The sequence below is a fragment of the Gorilla gorilla genome, chromosome 18, assembly GCF_029281585.2.
Source record: "Gorilla gorilla gorilla isolate KB3781 chromosome 18, NHGRI_mGorGor1-v2.1_pri, whole genome shotgun sequence".
NCBI lineage: Eukaryota > Metazoa > Chordata > Mammalia > Primates > Hominidae > Gorilla > Gorilla gorilla.
This window is the reverse complement of record NC_073242.2, coordinates 38,598,272-38,610,955: the sequence shown is the minus strand read 5'-3', so window position 1 is coordinate 38,610,955 and position 12,684 is coordinate 38,598,272.

Genomic DNA, 12,684 nt, shown 5'->3' with positions numbered 1-12,684 from the left:
CGAATGGAATCGTATAGAATGGAATGGAATGGAATGGAATCAACCCGAGTAGAACGGAACGGAACGGAACGGAATGGAACGGAACGGAACGGAATGGAATGGAATTCAATGGAATAGAATGGAGTGGAATGGAATGGAATGGCATGGAATGGAATCGAATGGAATTGAATGGAATCGAATGGAATGGAATGGAATAGAACGGAATCAACCCGAGTAGAACGGAACGGAACGGAATGGAATGGAATGGAATGGAATGGAATGGAATGGAATGGAATGGAATGGAATGGAATGGAACGGAACGGAACTGAACTTAACGGAATGGAATGGAATGGAATGATCAACCCGAGTAGAACGGAATGGAATGGAATGGAATGGAATGGAATGGAATGGAATGGAATCAACCCGAGTAGAACGGAATGGAATGGAATGGAATGGAATGGAACGGAATGGAACAGAACGGAATGGACCGGAACGGAACGGAACGGAATGGAATGGAATGAACCCGAGTAGAACGGAATGGAATGGAATGGAATGGAATGGAATGGAATGGAATGGAATGGAATGGAATGGAATGGACTGGAATCGAATGGAATCGAATGGAATCGAATGGAATGGAAGGGAATGGAATGGAATGGAATGGAATGGAATCAACCCGAGTAGAACGGAATGGAATGGAATGGAATGGAATGGAATGGAATGGAATGGAATGGAATGGAATGCAATGGAATTCAATGGAATTCAATGGAATAGAATGGAATGGAATGGAATGGAAAGGAATGGAATGGAATGGAATGGAATGGAATCGAATCGAATCGAATGGAATTGAATAGAATGGAATGGAATGGAATGGAATAGAATGGAATCAACCCGAGTAGAACGGAATGGAATGGAATGGAATGGAATGGAATGGAATGGAACGGAACAGAACGGAACCGAACGGAACACAACGGATCGGAACAGAACGGAACGGAATGGAATGGAATGGAATGGAATCAACCCGAGTAGAACGGAATGGAATGGAATGGAATGGAATGGAATGGAATGGAATGGAACGGAATGGAACAGAACGGAATGGAATGGAACGGAACGGAACGGAATGGAATGGAATGAACCCGAGTAGAACGGAATGGAATGGAATGGAATGGAATTTATTGGAATGGAATCGAATCGAATCGAATGGAATTGAATGGAATCGAATGGAATGGAAAGGAATGGAATAGAAAGGAATGGAATGGAATGGAATCAACCCGAGTAGAACGGAACGGAAAGGAACGGAACGGAACGGAACGGAATGGAATGGAATTCAGTGGAATAGAATGGAATGGAATGGAATGGAATGGAAAGGAATGGAATAGAATCGAATGGAATTGAATTGAATGGAATGGAATGGAATGGAATAGAATGGAATCAAACCGAGTAGAACGGAACGGAACGGAATGGAATGGAATGGAATGGAATGGAATTGAATGGAATGGAACGGAACGGAACGCAACGCAACGCAACGCAACGGAACGGAATGGAATGGAATGATCAACCCGAGTAGAATGGAATGGAATGGAATGGAATGGAATGGAATGGAATGGAATGGAACGAACCCGAGTAGAACGGAACGGAGCGGAACGGAACGGAAAGGAATGGAATGGAGTGAATTGTAATGCAATGGAATCGAATGGAATGGAATGGAATGGAATGGAATGGAATGGAATCAACCCGAGTAGAACGGAATGGAATGGAATGGAATGGAATGGAACGGAATGGTGCGGAACGGAATGGAACAGAAAGGAACAGAACGGAATGGAATGGAACGAACCCGAGTAGAAAGGAATGGAATGGAATGGAATGGAATGGAATGGAATTGAATCGAATCGAATCGAATCGAATCAAATGGAATCGAAGGGAATGGAATGGAATGGAATGGAATGGAATGGAATGGAATGGAATGGAATGGAATGGAATGGAATGGAATGGAATCAACCCGAGTAGAATGGAATGGAATGGAATGGAATGGAATGGAATGGAATGGAATGGAATGGAATCAACCCGAGTAGAATGGAATGGAATGGAATGGAATGGAATGGAATGGAATGGAATGGAATGGAATCAACCCGAGTAGAATGGAATGGAATGGAATGGAATGGAATGGAATGGAATGGAATGGAATGGAAAGGAATGGAATGGAATCGAATGGAATTGAATGGAATCGAATGGAAAGGAAAGGAATAGAATGGAATCAACCCGAGTAGAACGGAATGGAATGGAACGGAATGGTATTGAATGGAATGCAATGGAATGCAACGGAACGGAACGGAACGCAACGGAATGGAATGGAATGGAATGATCAACCCGAGTAGAACGGAATGGAATGGAATGGAATGGAATGGAATGGAATGGAATGGAACGAACCCGAGTAGAACGGAAAGGAACGGAACGGAACGGAATGGAATGGAGTGAAATGGAATGGAATGGGATCGAATGGAATGGAATGGAATGGAATGGAATGGAATGGAATGGAATGGAATGGAATGGAATGGAATCAACCCGAGTAAAATGGAATGGACTGCAATGGAATGGAATCGAATGTAATGGAATGGAATGGAATGGAATGGAATGGAATGGAATGGAATGGAATGGAATGGAATGGAATGGAATCAACCCGAGTAGAACGGAATGGAATGGAATGGAATGGAATGGAATGGAATGGAATGGAATGGAATGGAATGGAACGGAATGGAATGGAATCGAATCGAATGGAATAGAATGGAATGGAATGGAATGGAAAGGAATGGAATGGAATGGAATCAACCCGAGTAGAACGGAATGGAATGGAATGGAATGGAATGGAATGGAACGGAACGGAACGGAACGGAAAGGAACGGAACGGAACGGAACGCAACGCAACGGAACGGAACGGAACGGAACGGAACGGAATGGAATGAAATGGAATGGATTGGAATCGAATGGAATGGAATGGAATGGAATGGAATGGAATGGGATCGAATCGAATGGAATCGAATGGAACCGAATGGAATGGAATGGAATGGAATGGAATGGAATGGAATGGAATGGAATCAACCCGAGTAGAACGGAATGGAATGGAATGGAACGGAACGGAATGGAACGGAACGGAACGGAACGGAACGCAACGCAACGCAACGGAACGGAACGGAACGGAACGGAATGGAGTGGAATGGAATGGAATGGAATCGAATGGAATGGAATGGAATGGAATGGAATGGAATGGAATGGAATGGAATGGAATCAACTCGAGTAGAATGGAATGGATTGGAATGGAATGGAATGGAATGGAATTCAATGCAATGGAATGGAATGGAATGGAATGGAATGGAATGGAATGGAATGGAATGGAATGCAATGGAATGCAATGGAATAGAATGGAAAGAATGGAATGGAATGGGAAGAAATGGAATGGAATGGAATGGAATGAAATTGAATGGAATCGAACGGAATCGAATGGAATGGAGTGGAATAGAATCGAAACAACCCGAGTAGGACGGAGTGGAATGGAATGGAACGGAATGGAATGGAATGGAATCGAATGGAATGGAATGGAATGGAATGGAATCAACCCGGGTGGAGTGGAGCGGAGTGGAGTGGAGTGGAGTGGAGTGGAGTGGAGTGGAGTGGAATGGAATGGAATGGAATGGAATGGAATGGAATGGAATGGAATGGGACAGAACGGAATGGAACGGAACGGAACGGAACGGAATGGAATGGAATGAACCCGAGTAGAATGGAAAGGAATGGAATGGAATGGAATGGAATGGAATGGAATGGAATGGAATGGAATGGAATGGAAACGAATCGAATGGAATCGAATGGAATGGAATGGAATGGATTGGAATGGAATGGAATGGAATGGAGTGGAATGGAATGGATTCAACCCGAATAGAACAGAATGGAATGGAATGGAATGGAATGGAATGGAATGGAAAGGAATCGAATTGAACCGAATGGAATCGAATGGAATGGAATGGAATAGAATGGAATCAACCCGAGTAGAACGGAATGGAATGGAATGGAATTGAATGGAATGGAATGGAATGGAATGGAACAGAACGCAACGGAACGGAACGGAACGGAATGGAAAGGAATGATCAACCCGAGAAGAACGGAATGGAATGGAATGGAATGAAATGGAATGCAATGGAATGGAATCGAATGGAACGAACCCGAGTAGAACGGAACAGAACGGAACGGAACGGAACAGAACGGAACGGAACGGAATGGAGTGAAATGCAATGGAATGGAATCGAATGGAATCGAATGGAATGGAATGGAATGGAATGGAATCGAATGGAATCGAATGGAATCGAATGGAATGGAATGGAATAGAATGGAATCAACCCGAGTAGAACGGAATGGAATGGAATGGAATGGAATGGAATGGAATGGAATGGAATGGAATGGAATGGAACGGAATGTAACGGAACGCAATGGAATGGAATGGAACGGAATGATCAACCCAAGTAGAACGGAATGGAATGGAATGGAATGGAATGGAATGGAATGGAATGCAACGAACCCGAGTAGAACGGAACAGAACGGAACGGAACGGAACGGAATGGAATGGAACGGAATGGAGTGAAATGGAATGGAATGGAATCGAATGGAATGGAATGGAATGGAATGGAATGGAATGGAATGGAATCGAATCGAATCGAATCGAATGGAATGGAATGGAATGGATTGGAATGGAATGGTATGGAATGGAATGGAATCTTCCCCAGTAGAACCGAATGGAATGGAATGGAATGGAATGGAATGGAATGGAATGGAATCCAATGGAATGGAATGGAATAGAATGGAATCAACCCGAGTAGAACGGAAAGGAATGGAATGGAATGGAATGGAATGGAATGGAATGGAATGGAACGGAATAGAACGGAATGGAACGTTACGGAACGCAACGCAACGGAAGGGAACGGATCGGAACGGAACGGAACGGAATGGAATGTAATGGAATCAACCCGAGTAGAACGGAATGGAATGGAATGGAATGGAATGGAAAGGAACGGAACGGAACGGAACGGAACGGAACGGAACGCAACGCAACGGAACGGAACGGAACGGAACGAAACGGAATGGAGTGAAATGGAATGGAATGGAATCGAATGGAATCGAATGGAATGGAATGGAATGGAATGGAATGGAATGGAATGGAATGGAAAGGAATCGAATCGAATCGAATCGAATCGAATGGAATCGAATGGAGTGGAATGGAATGGAATGGAATGGAATTCAATGGAATAGAATGGAATGGAATGGAATTCAATGGAATAGAATGGAATGGAATGCAATGGAATTGAATGGAATGGAATGGAATGGAATGGAATGGAATGGAATGGAATGGAATGGAATGGAATGGAATTCAATGGAATGGAATGGAATGGAATGGAATGGAATGGAATGGAATCGAATGGAATCGAATGGAATCAAAAGGAATGGAGTGGAATAGAATGGAGTCAACCCGAGTAGAACGGAACTGAACGGAATGGAACGGAACGGAACGGAACGGAACGGAGTGAAATGGAATGGAATGGAATCGAATAGAACCGAATGGAATGGAATGGAATGGAATGGAATGGAATGGAAAGGAATGGAATGGAATGGAATGGAATGGAATGGAATCGAATCGAATGGAATTGAATGGAATCGAATTGAATGGAATGGAATGGAATGGAATGGAATCAACCCGAGTAGAACGGAATGGAATGGAATGGAATGGAATGGAATGGAATGGAATGGAATGGAATGGAATGGAATGGAATGGAATGGAATGGAATGGAATGGAATTCAATGGAATAGAATGGAATGGAACGGAATGGAATGGAATGGAATCGAATGGAATCGAATGGAATCGAATGGAATGGAATGGAATAGAATGGAATCAAACCGAGTAGAAAGGAATGGAAAGGAATGGAATGGAATGGAATGGAATGGAATGGAATGGAATGGAATGGAATGGAATCGAATGGAATGGAATGGAATGGAATCGAATGGAATGGAATGGAATGGAATGGAATGGAATGGAATGGAATCAACCCGAGTAGAATGGAATGGATTGGAATGGAATGGAATGGAATGGAATGGAATGGAATGGAATGGAATGGAATCGAATGGAATGGAAAGGAATGGAATGGAATGGAATGGAATGGAACGAACCCGAGTAGAACGGAACAGAACGGAACGGAACAGAACAGAACGGAACGGAACGGAACGGAATGGAGTGAAATGGAAAGGAATGGAATCGAATGGAATCGAATGGACTGGAATGGAAAGAAATGGAATGGAATGGAATGGAATCGAATCGAATCGAATGGAATCGAATGGAATCGAATGGAATGGAATGGAATGGAATGGAATGGAATGGAATGGAATGGAATGGAATGGAATCAATCCGAGTAGAACGGAATGGAATGCAATGGAATGGAATGGAATGCAATGGAATGGAATTCAATGGAATAGAATGGAATGGAATGGAATTGAATGGAATGGAATGGAATGGAATCGAATGGAATTGAATGGAATCGAATGGAATGGAATGGAATAGAATGGAATTAACCCGAGTAGAACGGAATGGAATGGAATGGAATGGAATGGAATGGAATGGAATGGAATGGAACGGAACGGAACGGAACCGAACGGAATGGAACGCAACGGAACGGAACGGAACGGAACAGAAAGGAACGGAATGGAATCAACCCGTGTAGAACGGAATGGAATGGAATGGAACGGAATGGAACAGAACGGAATGGAACGGAACGGAACGGAACGGAATGGAATGGAATGAACCCGAGTAGAACGGAATGGAATGGAATTGAATGGAATGGAATGGAATGGAATGGAATGGAATCGCATCGAATCGAATGGAATCGAATGGAATCGAATGGAATGGAATGGAATGGAATGGAATGGAATGGAATGGAATGGAATGGAATGGGATCAACCCGAGTAGAATGGAATGGAACGGAACGGAACGGAATGGAACAGAACGGAACGGAATGGAATGGAATGGAATTCAACGGAATGGAATGGAATGGAATGGAATGGAATCAACCCGAGTAGAATGGAATGGATCGGAATGGATTGGAATGGAATGGAATGGAATGGAACGGAATCGAATCGAATCGAATCGAATCGAATGGAATCGAATGGAATGAATGGAATGGAATGGAATGGAATGGAATGGAATGGAATGGAATGATCAACCCGAGTAGAACGGAATGGAATGGAATGGAATGGAATGGAATGGAATGGAATGGAATGCAACGAACCCGAGTAGAACGGAACAGAACGGAACGGAACGGAACGGAATGGAACGGAACGGAATGGAGTGAAATGGAATGGAATGGAATCGAATGGAATGGAATGGAATGGAATGGAATGGAATGGAATCGAATCGAATCGAATCGAATGGAATGGAATGGAATGGATTGGAATGGAATGGAATGGAATGGAATGGAATCTAATGGAATGGAATGGAATAGAATGGAATCAACCCGAGTAGAACGGAGTGGAATGGAATGGAATGGAATGGAATGGAATGAAATGGAATGGAATGGAATCAACCCGTGTAGAATGGAATGGATTGGAATGGAATGGAATGGAATGGAATTCAATGGAATAGAATGGAATGGAAACGAAAGGAGTGGAATGGAATGGACTGGAATTCAATGGAATAGAATGGAATGGAATGGAATGGAATGGAATGGAATCGAAAGGAATCGAATGGAATCAAATGGAATGGAGTGGAATAGAATGGAATCAACCCGATTAGAATGGAATGGAATGGAATGGAACGGAATGGAACGAACCCCGAGTAGAACGGAACTGAACGGAACGGAATGGAACGGAGTGAAATGGAATGGAATGGAATCGAATGGAACCGAATGGAATGGAATGGAATGGAATGGAATGGAATTGAATGGAATGGAATGGAATGGAATGGAATCAACCCGAGTAGAATGGAATGGATTGGAATGGAATGGAATGGAATGGAATGGAATGGAATGGAATGGAATGGAATGGAATGGAATCGAATGGAATGGAATGGAATGGAATGGAATGGAATGGAATGGAATGGAATGGAATGGAATGGAATGGAATCAACCCGAGTAGAATGGAATGGATTGGAATGGAATGGAATGGAATGGAATGGAATGGAATGGAATGGAATGGAATGGAATCGAAAGGAATGGAAAGGAATGGAATGGAATGGAATGGAATCAACCAGAGTGGAGTGGAGTGCAGTGGAGTGGAGTGGAGTGGAGTGGAGTGGAATGGAATGGAATGGAATGGAATGGAATAGAATGGAATCAACCCGAGTAGAACGGAATGGAATGGAATGGAATGGAATGGAACGGAATGGAACAGAACGGAATGGAAAGGAACGGAACAGAACGGAATGGAGTTTAATGAACCCGAGTAGAACGGAATGGAATGGAATGGAATGGAATGGTATGGAATGGAATGGAATGGAATCGAATCGAATGGAATGGAATGGAATGGAATGGAATGGAATGGAATGGAATGGAATGGAATGGAATCAACCCGAGAAGAACGGAATGGAATGGAATGGAGTGGAATGGAATGGAATGGAATGGAATGGAATGGAATGGAATGGAATAAACCCGTGTAGAATGGAATGGATTGGAATGGAATGGAATGGAATGCAATGGAATTCAATGGAATAGAATGGAATGGAATGGAATGGAATGGAATGGAATGGAATGGAATGGAATGGAATGGAATGGAATTCATTGGAATGGAATGGAATGGAATGGAATGGAATGGAATGGAATGGAATGGAATGGAAAGGAATGGAGTGGAATCGAATGGAATGGAATGGAATGGAATGGAATGGAGTGGAATAGAATGGAATCAACCCGAGTACAACGGAATGGAATGGAATGGAACGGAATGGAATGAACCCGAGTAGAACGGAACTGAACAGAACGGAACGGAACGGAACGGAACGGAGTGAAATGGAATGGAATGGAATCGAATGGAACCGAATGGAATGGAATGGAATGGAATGGAATGGAATGGAATGGAATGGAATCAACCCGAGAAGAATGGAATGGATTGGAATGGAATGGAATGGAATGGAATCGAATGGAATAGAATGGAATGGAATGGAATGGAATGGAATGGAATGGAGTGGAAGGAATTGAATGGAATGGAATCAACCCGAGTGGAGTGGAGTGGAGTGGAGTGGAGTGCAGTGGAGTGGAGTGGAGTGGAATGGAATGGAATGGAATGGAATGGAATAGAATGGAATCAACCCGAGTAGAACGGAATGGAATGGAATGGAATGGAATGGAACGGAATGGAACAGAACGGAATGGAACGGAACGGAACGGAACGGAATGGAATGGAATGAACCCGAGTAGAACGGAATGGAATGGAATGGAATGGAATGGAATGGAATCAACCCCAGTAGAAAGGAATGGAATGGAATGGAATGGAATGGAATGGAATGGAATGGAATGGAATGGAATGGAATGGAATGGAATTCAATGGAATAGAATGGAATGGAATGGAATGGAATGGAATGGGATCGAATGGAATCGAATGGAATCGAAAGGAATGGAATCGAATGGAATGGAATGGAATGGAATGGAATGGAATGGAATGGAATGGAATCAACCCGATTAGAACGGAATGGAATGGAATGGAATGGAATGGAATGGAATGGAATGGAATGGAATGGAATTCAATGGAATAGAATGGAATGGTATGTAATGGAATGGAATGGAATCGAATGGACTTGAATGGAATAGAATGGAATGGAACGGAATAGAATGGAATCAACCCGTGTAGAACGGAATGGAATGGAATGGAATGGAATGGAATGGAACGGAATGGAACGGAACGGAATGGAACGGAATGGAACGGAACGCAACTCAACGCAACGCAACGGAACGGAACGGAACGGAACTGAAAGGAATGGAATGGAATGGAATCAACCCGAGTAGAACGGAATGGAATGGAATGGAATGGAATGGATCGGAACGGATCGGAACGGAACGGAACGCAACGCAACGGAACGGAAAGGTACGGAACGGAACGGAATGGAGTGAAATGGAATGGAATGGAATCGAATGGAATGGAATGGAATGGAATGGAATGGAACGGAATGGAATGGAATGGAATGGAATCGAATCGAATCGAATGGAATGGAATGGAATGGAATGGAATGGAATGGAATGGAATGGAATGCAATGGAATGGAATCAACCCGTGTAGAATGTAATGGATTGGAATGGAATGGAATGGAATGGAATGGAATGGAATGGAATGGAATGGAATGGAATGGAATGGAATTCAATGGAATAGAATGGAGTGGAATGGAATAGAATGGAATGGAATGGAATGGAATGGAATGGAATGGAATGGAATGGAATGGAATGGAATCGAACGGAATTGAATGCAATCGAATGGAATGGAATGGAATAGATTGGAGTCAACCCGAGTAGATCGGAATGGAATGGAATGGAATGGAACGGAACGGAACGGAACGGAACGGAACGGAACGGAACGCAACGCAATGCAACGGAACGGAACGGAACGGAACGGAATGGAATGGAATGGAATCAACCCGAGTAGAACGGAGTGGAATGGAATGGAATGGAATCGAATCGAATCGAATGGAATGGAATGGAATGGAATGGAATGGAATGGAATGGAATGGAATGGAATGGAATGGAATGGAATGGAATCAACCCGAGTAGAACGGAATGGAATGCAATGGAATGGAATGGAATGCAATGGAATGGAATTCAATGGAATAGAATGGAATGGAATGGAATTGAATGGAATGGAATGGAATGGAATCGAATGGAATTGAATGGAATCGAGTGGAATGGAATGGAATAGAATGGAATCAACCCGAGTAGAACGGAATGGAATGGAATGGAATGGAATGGAATGGAACGGAACGGAACCGAACGGAATGGAACGCAACGGAACGGAACGGAACGGAACGGAATGGAAAGGAATCAACCCGAGTAGAACGGAATGGAATGGAATGGAGCGGAATGGAACAGAACGGAATGGAACGGAACGGAACGGAACGGAATGGAATGGAATGAACACGAGTAGAACGGAATGGAATGGAATGGAATGGAATGGAATGGAATCGAATCGAATGGAATGGAATCGAATGGAATCGAATGGAATGGAATGGAATGGAATGGAATGGAATGGAATGGAATGGAATGGAATGGAATGGAATGGAATCAACCCGAGTAGAACGGAACGGAACGGAACGGAACGGAATGGAACGGAACGGAACGGAATGGAATGGAATGGAATTCAACGGAATGGAATGGAATGGAATGGAATGGAATCAACAGGAGTAGAAAGAATGGATCGGAATGGAATGGAATGGAATGGAACGGAATTGAATCGAATCGAATGGAATCGAATGGAATGGAATGGAATGGAATGCAATGGAATGGAATGGAATGGAATGGAATGGAATGGAATGGAATGGAATGGAATCAACCCGAGTAGAACGGAATGCAATGGAATGGAATGGAATGGAATGGAATGGAATGGAATGGAATGGAATGGAATGGAATGGAATCAACCCGTGTAGAATGGAATGGATTGGAATGGAATGGAATGGAATGGAATTCAATGGAATAGAATGGAATGGAAAGGAATGGAATGGAATGGAATGGAATGGAATTCAATGGAATAGAATGGAATGGAATGGAAAGGAATGGAATGGAATGGAATGGAATGGAATGGAATGGAATGGAATCGAATGGAATCGAATGGAATCGAATGGAATGGAGTGGAATAGAATGGAATAAACCCGATTAGAATGGAATGGAATGGAATGGAACGGAATGGAACGAACCCGAGAAGAACGGAACTGAACGGAACGGAACGGAACGGAACGGAACCGAGTGAAATGGAATGGAATGGAATCGAATGGAACCGAATGGAATGGAATGGAATAGAATGGAATGGAATGGAATGGAATGGAATCGAATGGAATGGAATGGAATGGAATGGAATGGAATGGAATGGAATGGAATGGAATGGAATGGAATGGAATGGAATGGAATCAACCCGAGTAGAATGGAATGGATTGGAATGGAATGGAATGGAATGGAATGGAATGGAATGGAATGGAATGGAATCGAATGGAATGGAATGGAAGGGAATGGAATGGAATGGAATGGAAAGGAATGGAATCGAATCGAATCGAATGGAATCGAATGGCATGGAATGGAATGGAATGGAATGGAATGGAATGGAATGGAATGGAATGGAATTCAATGGAATAGAATGGAGTGGAATGGAATGGAATGGAATGGAATGGAATGGAATGGAATGGAATCGAATGGAATGGAATGCAATGGAATCGAATGGAATTGAATGCAATCGAATGGAATGGAATGGAATAGATTGGAGTCAACCCGAGTAGATCGGAATGGAATGGAATGGAATGGAATGGAATGGAATGCAACGGAACGGAACGGAACGGAACGGAACGCAACGCAATGCAACGGAACGAAACGGAACGGAACGGAATGGAATGGAATGGAATCAACCCGAGTAGAACGGAGTGGAATGGAATGGAATGGAATGGAATCAAATCGAATCGAATCGAATCGAATGGAATCGAATGGAATGGAATGGAATGGAA